Genomic DNA, 18,453 nt, shown 5'->3' on the forward strand with positions numbered 1-18,453 from the left:
AGTAGGCAACGTTAGAGAAGAGGTCTTAAGAGTGGCTGGGGAGACAGTGGAAAAAGAATGAGACATGTTCCGACTCTGTTATTACTGCACTGTTCAGGTCCCCTTGAGCAAGGCATTTATAATCCAACTGTGGCTCAGGGGCCCTCAGCAAATAGTGAGCTATTACTGGGCAGCTCCCAGTGGCCAATGTCCGATTATGTGTTTATATGTGCAGTCTGTTGTGTGGACTGGTATGAGGCAAGGGTAGTGCTTTGCTCATTCGGATTGTACTGGAAAAATGTGGAGAAAAATAACGTAAATAACAAGTAATTAAAACCAATGGAAACTAATAAATGAATCCCTAACATGTCTGAATTGGGATAGGGTATTCCAGATTATACACCATAGAATATAATGAACATCAAGTATCTCAAGCTCACTACTGAGAATAGCAGAAACAGTTTTTTAAATCTTATTTTCTCCCATCCGTATCTGAACAGCATCCACCCAGTGGAGTTTAGTGCTCCCCTCTCCTCCGCCCCCTCCCACTAAAACCAGCCCATTCTGAAGCTTGGGGATAATGTGGCTGTCACTGTTTTGGGGGCTGGGGATCACTTTAACCCGGTCACAACGTGGGCAAGTTGCGCACGGTTTTTCTGCGTTGCCATGGGTTCTTTTTTTTTCTAAAACCTATTGACTGCGATAGGGTCCCTTCTTTTCTTTGAGTCTGTCTTTGTGGAGGAGGAGGAAGAAACCGCTATTACTTTTCTGCTTCCAGAGGCGGGGGGAGCGATAGTAGCAGCATCCAGGGGAGGGGAGGAGGTACTCCGGTTCAGACCAACTGCGAAGCGAAGCGGCGTAACAGTTAAACCCCTCTCTGCCCTCTTCCAGCGGCGCAGAAAATTCAACTTTCTGAACGGCTGCCGCGACATGAGTTGCGTCTGAAGGTGAGTGTCTGGAATTTCTGTTTTTTTATATGGCTAGAGTAAAATATGCGTATCAATTTTGATATAGTTTTTAGTTGTGGCACTTGTTAAAAATTTAGCTAGCCCTCAACGGCGGAGCTCAGTTGATTCGAGGAGGCACCTGTGTGGACTATGTATGCTACTCTTCGTGGCAGGTGGTTGAAAATTGAAATAAAAAGAGGAACAAAAAGAGGAGAATTTGTTACAGGGAGATGTGGTCATGACTGGTGTTTTAATATAGTCAGTTTTTTCATGAGTGGAATAATAACTAGCAACATTTTTGCTCATACCTAGAGATGTGGGAGGTGAACTAGTGGAGGGCTAACCTAGCTTAACCAGGTTAACCCCACCTAGCAAGAGCTGAATTCACACTGCTTCTTTCCTCTTTTAGCAGAAAATGTTCTCATGAAGCTCTCACAACATTTTAAATTAACTAAATAATGTTAGGATATTACAGTGGACAAATATGAATGAATGTCTTTCTGAGTGGTGATGCCTGATAGTGATCACTGAGTGAGGATAATACTTTGTCATCCCTCTTATTCACCACTACACTGCCCATGACAGCAGTGATCTCAGCCTGCTTATCACTGACTCTTATGCTGAAAGCTGAACCGCAGAACTGAATCATACCTTGTCACCCAATGTGGTGAATAGCATTATCTCATTCTGAATTGGCAATAAACGCTGTCATGTCATCTTGCAAGTGACAGGCACAGGAATAGTTGTAGTATAGTAGGAAAAATGCAGATATCTATGTAAGCCTGGTAACTATTATCTTGTGTGCAGATTTTTATAAAGAAAGTGCTTATATGCCATTTCAGCAGATTTATTCTTGTACTGTGAAAAGGTAAGTGGTGTCACATGGCACTAGAAGCAGCCTTGAAAGTCTGTAAGACTTTACTCAGATTGAGATTGAGAAAAGGGGAATTTTTCATTCTTTTTTTTTCCTGGCCTTGTCCATCTTAGCTGACGCCTTTGACAAAGCTTGTGTTTTAGAGAAAAAAACAAAACAAAATGGTGTTTCCACAGACAAAATACCTCCTGTTTCTTTAATCATTTCCCATACTTAAGGAAATTGCTCTTCATTAGATGCAGCACTCTTCCACAAGTGTAAAGCATGCATGACACAAGATTAGAATGATTGATGAGACTTCAATGAGTGTGATTAAAAGCACATTACAGTGATGTTTAAATCAGAAGATTGGTTTTGTGGTTGTTACCTATATCTTTGATAATTGATGGAGGTGTGGATGGAGCAGTTGTGCGTTAGGCTTATGTGCTTTGTTGCATTTATAGACCTGATATATCTCATGCGGTTAACATAGTGATTCCCTCAGTATGAATATTGTATGAACTAATGTATGCAAATTTATCACACACTGTGTGAAAGTGCTGCAAATTCAAATGTTGATTTCCTCAGTGTTGTTGTGTGGTGGCTCATTACAGATGATGCCTTTGAGGGAATCCCAGGAAACAGAAATGTTTCATAGTTTACCCATAATTTTATATTTGTATTCCTTTTGATGCTTCTGCTTTATTGTTCACAACACAATCAACTTGGCCTATATTGTCTGTAACTGTTTGTGGCACATTTCCCAAAAATGTACAAGTCTGGTGTTGTAAACAAACACATTCTCACCTCTCCTCATAGCACTTCTATCAGTTCTAGTAGTGCTGCTCCTCCTGATACTGATCGTGCTGCTGTTTAATGTTAAACACAAAGACCTTCTGAAGGTCAGACTGCCATTAGTGAATGTAATCATCTCAAGCTGCTCTTCAAGAAGAGCAGATCCTATTTATGTTGTCCCCTGTTCATCCCAGCAGGGCATGCCATGTGCACATAGGTACAACAGCACTCATAGTCCGTAATTATCACACACCAGGTAACTTTCCTGAATTTAATTTCTAGGCCAAAGACAAGAGCCTCTAATGGCACTTGTCATCACACGTGGTCCCCAGCCTCTCTGTATTCAGGGCAGTGGTGCTTTGTGTCCAGAAGTAGGTCGAATGCTTCTCACCAAACAATTTGAGCGAGAGCCAGTAATTGGACAAGCAAAGTGTCGACCATCTCCCAGCCGGTCCATGTCAGCCAGCCCTCTTAATATGCAGCTCCAAACTGACGCATTTCATGGACCTTTTTCATCCTTTTAATCATTTAGATTACAAAATGCAGGAAACAGAACATCCTTTGTAACTGCAGACAGACTCTTTCTTCATGTTTGTGGCTGGCACACTCAGCTGACTGTGAATATATAACAAATGTCTGCTCATGTGCTGAGAAACACCCTGTCACAATAACTGTAACTATGCAGATCAGACTTCCACCTGCACATCAGTGAGGCTTTACACAGCGTGGTGTCTGGTTCTCTTTGGTGCACACAGATTGAAACTCAGCCACACAGACATGTGATAAAAACGTCCAGGCTCACACCTTGCTGTGCTGTTTTTGTCTTTTGCACAGGCATCACAAACTGGCAGCACGTTCTGAGGCAGGAAGTGCATTAAAGATGTGATAGATAGAAGGTTGGCTGTGATTTTGGCTTTACCTGTTAATACAGGTGTGCTTACAGTATATGTGTGCACTGTATTGTCCTGTATACACCATGAGAGAGGTGGGGGTTGAGGGTGGGATGGAGAAAGAGAGAGGCACAGAGAGCTCTTTCTTTGTGGCTAGGCTGCATACACCTGTGCAGACTGAAAGATGTATGATTCATTGTGGCCAAGTACCCCACCCTTGGTAATACATGTGTGTAAGCTGAGACATAGAACACTGAAACCTGGATTTTTCCTATTTGATTTAGACGGTTTATTAAGTAATATAGCATGTCTGCATTTCTACCTTTTTCTATTTAGTCATATGCCTGATTTGTAAACTTGAACCACTCCAAAGTATTTGTCGGTTTCTTATCTGTGCACAGTGTGTAGTAGACACATCTCTTAGCAGCATCAGCAATGTAATTTCAGGGTATAATTTGGTCTGTCTGTTGGAATCGGGAGTATCAGATGGCTATTAGAGATTAGAAAAAGCAGCCTGCCAACAGTGAACAGGAGTGAATTGCAGCATCAGACTAATTGCCGCCCTGTTATCACCCCATCTAGAATGTGTCACTGCAGGTAACGCAAAAACGTGATCTCTAGGATGAGTCTGGCTTACAGCCGTGTGAACAGGTATGCTGATCCATGGGTATAAAGTGTAAACCTAAACTATGATGAAGACAAACATTGCACTGATGCCCGATGGTGTTGAGATGTTAGAGTGTGTTTCCCGGTGTGGCTGGCAGACACGGCGGGAAGGTGTGGAGCCTACCAAGTACCCAGGCTCTAATTGAGGTTCAGCTCAGGCTCCAGCACTACAAGCAATTACAGTGATGGCTCGTGCTCCCTGTGCTGCAGGCGGAGTTGAGAGTGCTGCGGCGCTATGCCTTACCTGAGTCCTCCTCTTTCATGTTTGTTACCGATGACAGCCGGAAAGGCACACTCTAGCCAGTATGTTCTGGAAATGTGTTTGGTAACATGAAATATTCATTTCCTTGCCTGCTCTCTGGCAATGTGCATATTTATTTACTACATTTTTTTATGATACCTGTGACCGGTTCAGAGGAGATACAGGAGTGTTGGAAATGATTCCCTCCTTGCAGCCTCTCATGGGGGATGGCGGAGGAAAGGATATGCAAAGATAAGAGATGCCGATCATCAGAATCAAGGTTTATTTCTTATTAAACAGGCCACTGCATCATTGGTGCCACTGGGTGAACATGATCAATGGCTTCTCGCACTGCACGGACAATTAATCAGTAAAGTTAATACTGAAGGGCAAACTGGGGGTGAGGTCAATGTTATCTCATATGTTCAGTGCTTCTTTTCCCAGTAGGAGGGGATAAGAGGTCAGTATCCAACATTGGTCATGAGCAACCCACATATCCCTGCCTGCAGGTATATTTTAGTGTGTCATTGTTCTTTTGCTGTGATACTGAGGCTTTCCCACAGCTCAAACATGTTACCCAGACATATTGTCAATTGCTGCCAGCTGCACAGCTTGCACGCATTTCACATCTTTTCATAATGTCTTGTGTTTACGTGTCATCATTCAGAAAAAATAAGAATGTCTCGTTGATGTTGTTCAAGCGACAACATTTACACACATCTTCCACTTGTTGTGTTATTATCCTCTCCTCAGGCTGCCATGTGTTTTTCATGGGAATTTTCCATCCTCTGTTGGATTCAATGAAAGACAATATGTGTGGTTATTATTCCTGCCTCCTATTGCTTTAGAAAATTGTAAGTTTTACGTTTAATTAATCAATTTAGATTATGCTCACATGAAAACCATAACCAATAAGAGAACCAAATATGGGGATGTTTTATGAGAGGAATTTTAATCCCACTGTGCATTGCTGTCAGCTTCAAACTCATTTCCCAATCTTATTGTCCCGATTCTTGTATGCCTGCTAAGATTTATAACACCGCTGTTATATCACAGGGTACATATCCTCTAAATTCAATGTTTATGTTAAAAACCTTGGTGAAAAGAGCAACACCACCATAAGATTCTCCAAGGAACAACAAACATGACAGCTATGCCTCGAAGAGTAAGAAGTTATTGCCCTAAAGTCACTGGGACACAGGGATGATTTCCATTTCAATTGCAGGCTCAATTTGGGATAACTCATGCATACAGAGGTAAGGCGAACAAAGAGCAGAGGAATAAAAGTGACAAATGTAAAGAATAGAACCGGGGAACGCAGTATCATTGGCTTTGTGTCCCATGAAGGGTATTGTGTGTGGCTGCATGGATAAGGTTCCAGGGGGACCCTTGGGAGGTGGAAGTGAAGGGCACCGAGGATGAGGGAGGACACATGTGACAGGCAGAGGACACAGAGAACGTACCAGGACAGACGTGAAACACGCCTCTTACCATGATAGTGGTACTCTTTGATGGAAATGCCCATCACAATTTCTCGGAGCTTGAGATGTTAGCTTCATATTGCTTGTTTTGTCCAAAATCCCGACATATTTAATTTACAATGACATAAAACAGAGAAAGGCAGCAAATTCTTATTGTTGAGAAGATGGAACCTGAAAATGTTTTGCATCTGGCTTGATGAATCACTTAAATGTTACCTGATTATCAAAATTGTTGGTGATTAATTTTCCCCTCAAACATATGATTTCAGATAACTATTGAATTTCATGTGTACATAGTGATCATCTGCACAAAGAATAGCTACTTTTGTTCGCCATAATGTTGTCACAGTCATCTGTAAATCAAATGAGAACCAACTCAGTTTAGTAATCTGGAGATAAAATAAGGTCAGGTAGCTCACTCCATTACATTTGTTCACTAAAACCTCGTCATAGTTTACAAACTTGAGAAAGTACTCAAAGCACTCAAAATACTCAAAAAAAAGGTTGTTTTCAAAATTGTGATGTGTACAAAATGTGTACTTGATCGTTTGTGTGAGATAATAAATCCCTTATGTGCTCTGGCAGTCTGTCTAGCAGTAGGTGAGTAGTATGTGTCTGTGTGACAGGGTCTGCTGTGAGGCCAGCAGTGCTCTACATCCAGAGGCTTCCCTCGGGACCTCATTACACCGTGTTGGGTACTGTAAGTGGACGACTGGGAGCCCCAGGCCAGTGCACCTCCATGTATGTTGATTTGGTGTGAACATGTGAACCCTGGTATCTGCTCTGCATAGTAAGAGCCTGTTTACTGGCCCAATGAGGCCCGGAGTCAAACACAGCACTATCCTCCAAATTGAAGATTAGAGAGCAGATCAAGCATGATTAGAATCAGGGAACAAAGAGGCTAAGCTGCTGAGTGGTCAGTTTGCTAAGTGGGCTAACACCTGAGCAGGAACTGTAATCCTTATTTTGTTTTCTGTTGCAGCATTCATTTGTCCCAAATTGTCTTTAAGGGCCAATCATAGTTGGAGAATGTGCAAGCATCATATGACCTAATCTTTCCCTCCTAATGGGGATACAAGATTTTATAGACCTTCATTCACAATATAACATTTTGAATAGTCTGGTGCTGTCATCGGCCATGAGGTGCACAATTTTGTCGCAAGTTCATAGAAGTCCTTTGTATGTGTCAGAACATAACTGTTAAAATGTAGGCTAACATTTTATATTTAAAATGTACATTTAGTAACGAGATAGTTTCCGAAAGTCTTTGCAGTTGCCCTTTAGGGTTTTCCACAAAGAGCCAGAACTCAGCATGTCTGTTTCTTAATGTACTCACCCCCAGATAGAGCAAATGTTGAGTGCAGTAATCTTGCCAAGCTGGTACAAATCCAAATTAATTCATCAGCTTGGGGGAGCTCCACTCTCCATTTTTACAAGTGTGACCCTGCAGACCACCAGCTATGAACTACAGACCTTCTTGACCTCATTATTTTTACAGTGTCAGATTTTTTGGGTAGAAACCAAGACTCCTTACAGAACACGTTTTTATGGCCTCATACTGGATTGCAAACAATCTCACCTTGTAACATTTTCTGCGGTTTACAGTGGAGTTTTAATGAGTGTCAGGGGATGGTTTTGCTGGCAAAACGAGACCAGTCACAAGATCTCATTGTGGTTAGGTATAGCTAGCTGTTATGATGTTGAATAGCTTGGTGCTAAATTACTAAGCATTTTAGTCCTATTGTCTCATTGGAACACACAAGAGGGCAGCGGTAGGGGTAAATACTGTTTAATTGCATTAGCTAATCAGTGTAATGCAGGCTTTCCTGAACACAACTACTAGAGAAAAGCTAAATCTGAGTGTTGTGCTCATTATGAAATTCCAACCAATTAGCATACACTACGACCGGAATTATCTTCCTTTCAGAAAAAAGCATGAAAACACTGTAACGCAGTATCTTGGAACATTGTTTTACTTTCAGAGGATAGTGAAGTAGATAAAATATTGTATGTACACTTTTGATGTGTTTTGTGAATATTGTACATGGCCTCATCTGTTTAAATCTTGTTTCTCTTTCGTAGTAGAAAAATAGTAGAAAATAAAAGTAAATAGATTACAATAGTAATCAATAGTTCCACAGTTAGACTCACACACGCTCTTCCTACAATGCTTTTAAGTTTTTTTCAAAATAGCATATTTGCTTTGTTTCTTTAGAACTACAGCTCCAGGGTCTTTCTATTGGTCATGATCCCAACAGTGAAAACAGACTAGATTTTTATGCAATGTGTGTGAAATGTGTTTCTTCAGAGCAGAGGCAAATGCACAATCTGAAATAAACCAGTTTAAAAAAAACGCAGAACCTAAGAGGAAAATATGCCAAAGGGAGAGGTTTAGGAAAATAATGATGACATTATTCTGTCACAGAGGCAATGCATGATTATCAGCCAAATGCTAATTTACTATGTCAAAGTAAAACAGATATGTTGGAGGAAAGAAACAGATGTTTATTTCAGACTAACCATGATGGTATTAAGAGGAACAAATACTTTACAGATAAAAACAGTGCCCTGCAGCCCAATAATTGGTTATTTTGGCTTGTGTGCCTACATTCTTCAATTTAGAATCCTCTTATCTGGGATTGCACTGGTATTACTCTATCTAACAAATTGTTTTAGGTAAACTTTATGCTCAATTGAAAATGTCCAAAGTAGAAGACAGATTATTTTTTTCTGTTAACTGGTGTAAAGGTGTGTTTTAAGCTTTAGATATTCAAACTGGAGGTGATAATAATTTTCAGAATTTGTGTCTTAATTATGCTGATAAGTGAGTTTCAGATTAGAAGTTGGTTGAATTCTGCCTTGTGAGCCCTGAGATATTTGCGTGTAGAATGTAGACAGTGTAACCATTTGCCATATGCTGTAAAAAGACATAGTTCAACTCTTCAACTGTGGGCTGTGATAAAAATCTGGGTTTAATCTGGTTCGGGTTCATTAAATACTGCAGTGGTTCAGGCTGTGGTCAGGTTAAAACAGAATGCACGTCACTCTGGGCAAGTGGAGCCAGATTTTTCAGCTCAGTCAAAATCTACAGTTTGTGTATAAACAGACCTTACACCATTTCAATGTGAGTGCTTTGGCAGTTTGAAATGGCTTAAAGGCTTGGAGCGATGGCTTTGAGAAACAAAAACAGATCAATAGAGGTGATCCTAGAGAAATCCTACTTTGATATCCTGGGCTTCAGACTGGGAATACTCCCATCAGTCTTCATGTGACATGTAACACAGGCTTTTCTGTCTGGATGGATACTCACTTCTCCGTGGCTTTCTGCTGACCCTTCCGGTTTCCTGTGGTGTGTCAGGAACTAGAGGCAGTGTGTCATCTTCCCGGTAAGAACGTCAGGGTGGTCTTCAGTTGTGTGATTCACCCTCAGCACCACAATCCCTTGAGATACGGTACTGTAGGCAGTTTGTTGTCTTAAACATTGACATTTGCATTTAAATTGACTTCATGCCGCTGTGATTTATTTCTTGAGAGAGTGACAGAGTTTTGTCAACGGCTTTGCCTCTAATTCTCTTGCATCTGCCATGTGTATGATAACAAAAGCAGGATTATTATTCAGTGAAATCATAGTCTAACTTTGTTTCATAGTGTACTCGAGCCACACACCAGCCACAGACCACTTGTGTCTCACAAATTTTCTCACAACTGCAGATTAAATTCTAGTCAGTCATGCTTGATGGCTTTTCTCATGAATTAATTGTTGTATAGAGAAAAAAAGATTTCTTCACTTTGGAAAGAAAATTAAACTCAAAGAAAATATAAAACGGTGTTCCTGTGAACTGAACATTTCTAGAACCTAGGTAAAGCTGCACTACGGCAGAAATGTGCCACTACACAGGGCTCTTATGAAACTATATTGCAGATCGACTTGTAACGCTGACTGACATGTTCTAACACATTTTTGCATGTGCTCCAAAGCTAAAATGGGTTTTGCTGTTTCCCATAGTTCCAGTGTCACTAAAAGGGTGAGTAATACCTGTTAAGTGTGTGATTTCACTTGAAAATATATTTAATAATTTGAAGCCTTTTCAAATCATGTTGATGACAACCTCTGTGATTTATCCACCTTACAAAAATAATCGTGCAAAGAGGCTGCAGGCTCTGCAGGGGTCATGGTAATTTAGGAGGCCATGGTGTTCATGGGATGACAGTTTGACACAGGATGTTTGCAGAGATCCCTCCAGAAAGCAAGTATAATTGACACCATTAGCCTTGAGGTCTGTCAGTTTTCTGACAGTTGATGAATTCACGTGTGCCCCCCCTCCACTACAGATAACAAATTCATACCTCCTGTTTTTTAAACCATTTTACACCTCAGTAATCCCTTTCTAACAGGTACTTGGCCCAGCTGAGCCACAGTTTCCACCATGTATCATGGATTCGTGATTATCCTTCTCAGAGTGTGAAGTGGGTGAAGCCCTGGCTAACATGTCCTCATGAAAGTCTGTCCACAGGTCTGATTCCCCCAGGGTGCGTATTCTTGTCTTCTTGTTAAGCTGGTGCTATATAGGCCCCCATGGCTGTGCTGTGTGGTATAACTCACCTGCTGTTGAAACATTTGGATCATATCCCTGAGCAGTGAACAGGTCCCTGGTTCCCCATTTGCAGCCAAGCCAAAGTTACAGATGGCTCTGCTTCTTCCTGTGGTTCACCAGTGGTAGAGGTGCCGAGAGTTTGAAGGTTACAGGCAGCTCTTCCTCTGTTGTTGCGTGTCGAATGTCATTACTGACACACGGAGGCCTCTTTAATACTTGAGCCTCTCTTTTTCTTTACCACCTGCAGTGTGATGGGATTTTAGCTGGGGTCGAAAGTGTGCCAAAAGGACTGCTATTAACCCTGTGTATTGTGCCGTTCCCATGCTCATAATGGAGCAGACCACATTCCCTCCAGTGAACACGAACATAGTTTGCTGGCTCTCAAAGAACTTAAATGTAGGTCTTGCAACAGTGGCCACACTTTTATTCCCTTTCACACAACCCTCATTTTTCAATGCTGTTTAGACCAAAGCTGCTTCTCTTTGGGATCGGTTTTAGCTATCTCAATCATGAAGTAAACAACATCCTTCCTCTCATTCGCTACACGACCAGAGTGTAAAGAACTATTCAAATAGAGTGAGTGTGTGTGGGAGTGTATCTTAACTTCACAAAGAGAGACTGATGCTCAGTTTGTAAGCTGAAGGAGGCATGTTAGCATCACAGTGAAAAAAAGAAGGATTTTTCCAGCAACCACAGCGGTGATATTTTGACCTGCTGCATCCGGAAGATGTAAATTACAAGGATGATGTTTGCACTTGGCATTTTGCTAAACGTGCACAGATCAAACATCTTCAACATCTAATCTTAACTGGAGGCTTTTTATGAGGTTAGTTAATAATTTATTTCACAGTGGTGGTCTGTTAATGTTAAACATTGATAGTGGTTGCAAATGAAATCTTTATTTTGTACCATTGTGTTCTAACACAGATGGCAGAGCAGCTGTGATTGAAATAATTAGTTGAAAAAAGATAAAACAATCTACTAGGTCTGTACCCTCCTACATCATTTTGTGACTGCATGTGTGCTACCCTGGAGAGATGGAAAAAAAAAAAAACTGGTGTGAGTAATGGATATTCATCTACTGTATAGGGACTGTCTGCGTGGTAATTCATATTGTATGTAGCTGGAGGAGCATACTGTTGCTGGGAGGGCATGTATTGCCAGTGGAGTCACGACTATCTGTCTCTTTTCTGTGAATTGTGAAATGGGGGCCAATACTGATCAAGCCAACCATAAGCATAGCTCTAGGTGGGGGAATTCCATTATGATGCTCAGGCTGAAAAGACCCCACACTGGCTCCAGCAGCAACCAGAGAGGGATTTGTTTTGCTCAATAAGTGGTGAAAATGGTTTCAAAATGCTTTTTTCCCCCCACACAAAGGCTGATTTATAAGTCTGCATGTCTCCAGTTTCCTGCTGCTGTGTTACAGCAGGACGTGGGGCCATTAAACTTGCTTTTCTGTCACTGTCAGTACACAGCACCCAGGTTGAAGGGTGGGGTTGGCCACTGGAGTCTGCTGCTTTGATTTGTTAAATGTATAGATGCTTTCTCTGCTAAGTGTTGCGTTGAATGCCTGTTTTTATATACAGAGATATAAAGCTGAGGGTGTAAACAGCAGTGTAAAGCATTTACATGGAAGAGACACAGAACAAACAAGTTTGATCAAAGCTGTATGTGCTTCAGTGCATCAAAGAGATGTTGTTCTGAGCCATTTGGTTCCTGTCTTGACCCAGTAAATACAGCAAGGTTACTATCTACAGAAGAGCATGTTGAGGAACACTTTCCCTATCTGACCAGAGCTGGGAGCTCTGGTTCCCAGAATGCAGAGCACAGCAAGTCCACAGCCATCATCATTAAAGCTGCACTGCTGTGGACACTAATGGCTGTCCCCGTTCTGCTGCCTCGGCACATTCAGAGGGCTCATCTGAGACTTGAGGGTGTGAACACATGAATTAACTGAAGAAAGATGAATTCACAGTTCCTATCTCGCTTTAAAGCCGGATGCAGGATGTAGGAACCTTTGTAGCCAGGAGCCACCATGAGTGCATTAGTGGCAATGTCCTCTTTCAACCACTCTTGAATCATCAAAGGAGGCTAATTGGGGAGTTTTGTCCTCGTTTATCTTCATTTAAATGCTGGAAAAGATGGCGTTGTTTACTCGTTTCAATATTGAGAAGGGGGGGAGCGGGGAGAAGAGACAAACAGTGGTGGCAGTGTTAAACGGGGGGATGGGGCTGGTAAAATTGATGTGCTGTAGATGTGCTTTCCCTGGACTCCTAATTGTGTTTTAAGATTTCGAACTGCCATATAAGCATCTTCAAACGGAAAATGTTCCAGCATCAAAAGGAGTGGTAGTAAATATCTGCATGCATATTTTAGTAGAATGAAGATTTATTGCCTCTATTTTTCAAGAAAGTGTTAAATGCAATATTTGAAAATCAATACAGGGTCATGACAAGGCACATTCATCATGTTTGTTCATTTCTTCAGTCATGGTGAAAAGCTTTACATGGCTGTCTTTTCCCAATTACATGCAAAGGCAGATGTAGTCTAACCCCCTTCTGTTGTTTTTGTTGTGGCAATAGATTTTCAGCCATCCAAATGAACTCTTCACTGACAAGCCTATATTCATTGTGCTTGGCCTTTTCCCTAGTTTTAGACACAATCATCCCCTCTTCCAAATATACACTTTACTAATCAATAAGCTTTCACAGTAATTTAACTCTGTGTGCCCCTGAGAGCTTGTGGTAAATTGTCATGTTATGTCATAGGTAGAATTATATTAGCGTGGTTCCCTGTTGTCCTGGCCACTGAAAAGGTTGCTTCATTGATGCCAGGGCACACAGACTGTGTTTTATTATGGCCTCATGTTTTTATTTTAATTTTTTTTGCATTAGTCACTTATAGGGATAACCAGATTGGTTGTAGAAAGAAAGTGGTTTAGCTGGATTTATCAGGATTTCATCCCAAATAAATCATGATTTATGTTTGGACTAATGAACCCAATATGATTCTGTAAAATAGGGTGCCACTGATAATGATTAGCCCGATGGCTGTGCACTGTCCTACCTGATGCTGATCAATACTCATATTCCATAAAATCAATTACTCATATGAAGCAGAGGCTGGGATCCTCAGTGCTGCTTTTTGGTTGGATCCTGACCAAAATTGAACTTCTTGGGCTAATCCTGATAACGATTTTCTGGACAAAAATATTGTAAGGACAATATATCAGCTGATATTTCTTTAGTTTTGATGATCAAAGTGTAGTGACAAATACTGCGCTAAAACAGAGTATTTTACAGTTGAAGAATAACCTTCTCATCTGTAATATGCTGCTCTGCCAGCTCACATGAACTGTGATACCAATCTGTCTTTGTTAAGCCAATATCCACTAATATCATCAACCCTCCGATATATCAGCCCGGCTCTAATTTTATGGGTTTAATCATATTACCGTTGATTTCTGACCAGTAAGGGTAATCTCATCAGTATTATCCAGATGTACTGCATTGTGTTGCAAATGGCAAAATAAAAAAAAACACATAACTGGGTGTGCTGGAAGTGAAGCTGGGTACTGGATTTCGATACTTTTTCACATTGACCAAATCGCTTTGATACTATTGAGTATCGAATAATGCCTTGTCATTTGGTACCAAATTTGGATGCCTAACATGAGCAGAGCTGTCCAGAACATCCAGCTATAGCTTCTCAACACAAACAGTAATGGTGGAGGCAGCAACAGCATTTACAGCGGCCTCATCAGTAACAAGAGGTTGGACCTGGACAGCAGTGGTTTGGCGGCTTGCGAATATGACAACAGCGCCAGGTTTGGCTAACGTTAGCTGTGAACTTGTATGTTGTTATGTTCAGTATTGTGGTCACATAGAGACTACTTTGCTACGTTAGCAGCTGCTGCCAGCCGCCGAACCACCGCTGTTTTGATGTCAAACGATAGGCAATATCATCATCTTCCATACTTTAATACAGCTTCGTCTTGTCTTACCTGCAGGGTTTGTGTTTTGGTCCAACCTCCTGTTTCTGATGAAGCTATTGTAGATGCTATTGCTGCCTCCACTTGCTATGTTTTGAGCTGTTAACCCAGCTAGCATTAACAGACATTAACAGACAATATACTACATAAAACAATATACTACATAAAACAACATGTCATAAAGCAAAGTAATAAAACTATTTATGCTAATATTAACTAGCTGTACAGAGACACTCAACACTCTTTCTCTTTAACACTAACCAACATTAAAACTAGTGAGTTTTCCTAGTTGGTGAGTTTGAATGTCATTACAGTCACAGCACATGCTGGGTGCCACATCCAGACTTCCAGCTGACATTATGGGTTGAATTGTTTGTTGTGCTAAGATTAGCTTGATGTGAAAGTGTGAAAGTGATTGTGGTAAATAGGTTTATATTTTTTTTATGTTATGAAACTGCTTAAGTGTGTGCTTAGTGCTTAGTGTGTTAAAATGCCAAGGAGCTGAAAAACAAAATTAAAGATTGGTATCGAAGTCAAGGTTTCCGCACTTGTATCAAAAATTTTTGAACAATACCCAGCCCTAGCTGGCAGAAAGCTACATTCACTAGTCCAATGTAATTAAATGGTATGAAGTAACCCTTTAGCCTACTTCACAGTTTCTCTCTAAATGTCCTTTGACAAACTTGTCCTTTGATAGTCTTTTTCCTGCTGCCTTGCTATTTACAAATGCAGCCTCAAAATAGTTGCCAAGCTACAGATTAGATGGGATTTAGACATGCTCGAATTTGGTATCAGTGTATTGAAATAAAGGTAGAAGGTTGCTCTACAGGAAGAAATCCATGGAGCACAAGTATCAGCATTAATCTGCTTACTATAAAATAGAACCAATATCACAAATTTCATTCCAACAACACAAAACAACTCAAAAACTACTACTACTACTCATGTGTTTACAATTGCCTGCTAGAGAGGTATACTGTATCTAGTTCACTTGTATTTTGGTCAATTCTGTTTTTCAATAACCTCATTCTGGATTAGCAGATGAGCGCTTGGGCACTGCGGACAACTGGTGATACAGAATCAAGGCCTTCTGAAAGGTGTACGCATGTTGGTAAGATGCAGCGTACCCACCATTGTTCATCATTAGGCACAGCTGAGGAATATGCATTATGGATGATGTAGTCATTTCAAATGTCAGACATAAACTGTTAATAGTTTTGAGATGAAAGCTAGGAATTCAGACGGTGAAGAGAATGCGTCAGACTGACCGCAGATCCTGCTGTGACCACATGATGAGATAGACTCAGAGATCAATCAAAGCCTTTGTTAATCAAGCAGCAGAGAGGAATTCTGCTTGGTCTGTTACCAGTTTTCTAAAAAGCAAAATGGTGGAATCAATTAAGCACTTCTGTCTTCATGACATGTTACATCTGGAGGTATGTGGGAAAAAAGTGTCATTTGAAGTGTTAATAGTCACTATTATGGTCCTAATGAAAGCAGATGTATTTTCTTTTGGATATGTGGTCGATTTTGTCCTCTGTCACAGCTAGAAAAGGTCATAAATGAAGCACAGTCTGCTTTTATTGACTTGCTCTATTTGAGCCAAACCCCCTTCAGTCATGCAGTAACCTAGTAGGGCAAACAATATTCAGCAAACAGTAGTTATGTAGAATAAAAGTTGCCTTTCAAACTTTTACAGGCACTGGCAGCAAACAAAAAGGGTGATTATATTTACTATATATATATATTCTTTTTATAAGTGACATTTTTATATGTCCATATACAAATAATTTTAAAAGAAAAGTATTGTGCAAAACTACTGAATAAGAAGAACAAATTTTCTTGGAAATTCCGATGTCAAATGTTCTCTCCATGCTACCCTAACTTCAATATGTCCAAAACAGAGCAATTCCTAAACCTCTCTTTAATAGAGTCTTTCAGGGAGGCACAGGAAGAGGAACAAATGCCTCTATTCAGTAGCGTCCAAAATGCTAATGCCTCCGGCTCTTAACACGCTTATAAGGGTTCCCATGTCACGACATGGCATAGTCCATCCTAATGGTGGCTGTGGCTTGGGACTGCATGAAAAAGCCAGACCACGAGAAATATGACAACAAGACTGCTGGTTTCCTGGGGAACAGGGCATCTGAGTCCCCTATTCTCTTTCTGGAAGGTGCATGCAATCATGTTATGTCATGTCGAACATTAAGGTTTCTTTTCTTCACAATGTCTTCAGTGACTGAAACCTCTGTTAAGAATGGAGCTTGGGCCGTGACATTTAAAATATCTAAACAAAGTTACTGGCATTGTGTGGTTTTGTTACTGTAACAACCCCCACATCAGTGTAGTCATGGACTTTGTTGACTGGTTGAAGGGAAAAAAGAGGCAATAAAAAATGACCAATAGCACAGGTGCTACCATTGGAACATTGTTGACCATTTCAGTGGGTTATATTGAATTCCAGTAACTATGTGCTCCTATATGTAAATGATGTTAACACAAGGTTCTGTATTGGAGGAACTTTCTGCAAGCAAATAAATGAAGGGCAAGCAGGGTTTAGTGATTGTGAGGGAAAGTAATTACTTCTTATCTGGATGTGTGTTGGAAGGCAGTCTGCTGAGCCTCCAGGTCTTTTTGGATTGATAATATGTCAACTGCTCAAAAGGTATTTCTTGCGTGACATTCTGGCCAGCCTGTGGAATGGGTTCAATGTTGTATTGACCAGTTCAAATGATTAGACAACAGAGTACATCAAACTTTTCTCTCAACTCTTAATTCCATTTTCAATATGTCATTTCATGATCTAAAACGTACAGCATACAGCTGTTTGCACAGTTTGGACCGACATTATTGAACTATTCAGAGGATGAGATACAATCTCTCAAGACTACACTCCCAATAGTGCTATTGATGATTGGATAGAAAGTGCACAATGAACATTAGAGTAAATTGACTGTGCAATGCTTGGACAACAGAGTGACAAGCTGCCATCAGTGCCACTTTTCAACAGGAGTGAATTACTGCGTGGGAGTACATTTCCCTTGTCTTTCCTCAAGCAATATTACTGTTGGATCATTTAAGCAATTCAAAGACTTCAATTACGCCTACTAGGCAAAATTTTTGTGTCCTTGAGGAAACACACTCCTCTTTTGTAGAAGTGTATTAAGACAAACTCTTAATACACTCTTAAAACCCAATAATTTATCAGTGTTTATTTTTTATTTTTTTTCAACTTTTGATTTCAGTTTGGTTATAATAATAATATATATAATATATTCCTGTACTTATTTTGTAAAAACAAAAATTATGAGCTGTAAGAACTGAATGTAAATGTATACAGCATACATGTATCTTTCCCACACTGTCAAAAGGCTTCTGTTCAAAGCAGTAGTCTAGAACAGATCAGTCAAATATTTGGGCATCCTGCCATGAACAAGTGGACTGCTATTGTTTCATCACAAAAATCTGATTCACTGTACCATTGCCCAGTCAATGGTACATCCTTTTTGATGAGCCACCTTTTGTTGTCATTGTTCCCCATTTCTTTTCTTACTCAGTGTTGTGTGTACACTGCATCCTCACCATTACATCATTGACACTTTTAATCTATTGACATGTATATCAAAAGGAATCATTAGATTGAGGTGGCTGGTACCTTTCAGTGAAAAAGACCTTACTCTTTTTTTGTTTGCCTTTGGGTGGCTTGTTGTCGAGTTCACAATGCCGCTGGTTCAGTCATCAGTTAACCTGATTATACAGCCACCACATGGAGCTACAGGGAGGTCAGCTGTGTGCCCTGCTCGCCGCTGGCCAACCTGTTACTGGGATGTGGTCCCAACCACAAAACAAATCTATATTGCGCCAGCATTTGAAGTATCATGCATGATTACAGTACACCTTTCTGTTAAAATGAGTTGGATCAGTGACAAATAAGAGTTGGCAATTCAAAAATCTTTTACAAACTTGTTTTAAAAGCATGCATTGGGTTTGTTAAAATATACATTTTGTATTT

General features: G+C 40.4%; 1 protein-coding gene across 4 annotated transcripts in view; it reads left to right on the top strand.

The window, feature by feature from the left end:
- Positions 1-563: 563 nt before the first annotated feature.
- The window catches only part of chl1b (cell adhesion molecule L1-like b), a 61,776-nt gene continuing 43,886 nt past the window's right edge, over positions 564-18,453 (top strand). For 2 of the 4 annotated variants that reach the window (XM_067588314.1, XM_067588312.1), the window contains exon 1: positions 564-926. The gene's annotated coding sequence lies outside the window, so the exon portion shown is untranslated. The remainder of the gene's footprint in view (positions 927-18,453) is intronic. The other 2 variants (XM_067588313.1, XM_067588311.1) reach the window with 2 other exon arrangements.

The sequence above is a fragment of the Thunnus thynnus genome, chromosome 4 (genome assembly GCF_963924715.1).
Source record: "Thunnus thynnus chromosome 4, fThuThy2.1, whole genome shotgun sequence".
NCBI lineage: Eukaryota > Metazoa > Chordata > Actinopteri > Scombriformes > Scombridae > Thunnus > Thunnus thynnus.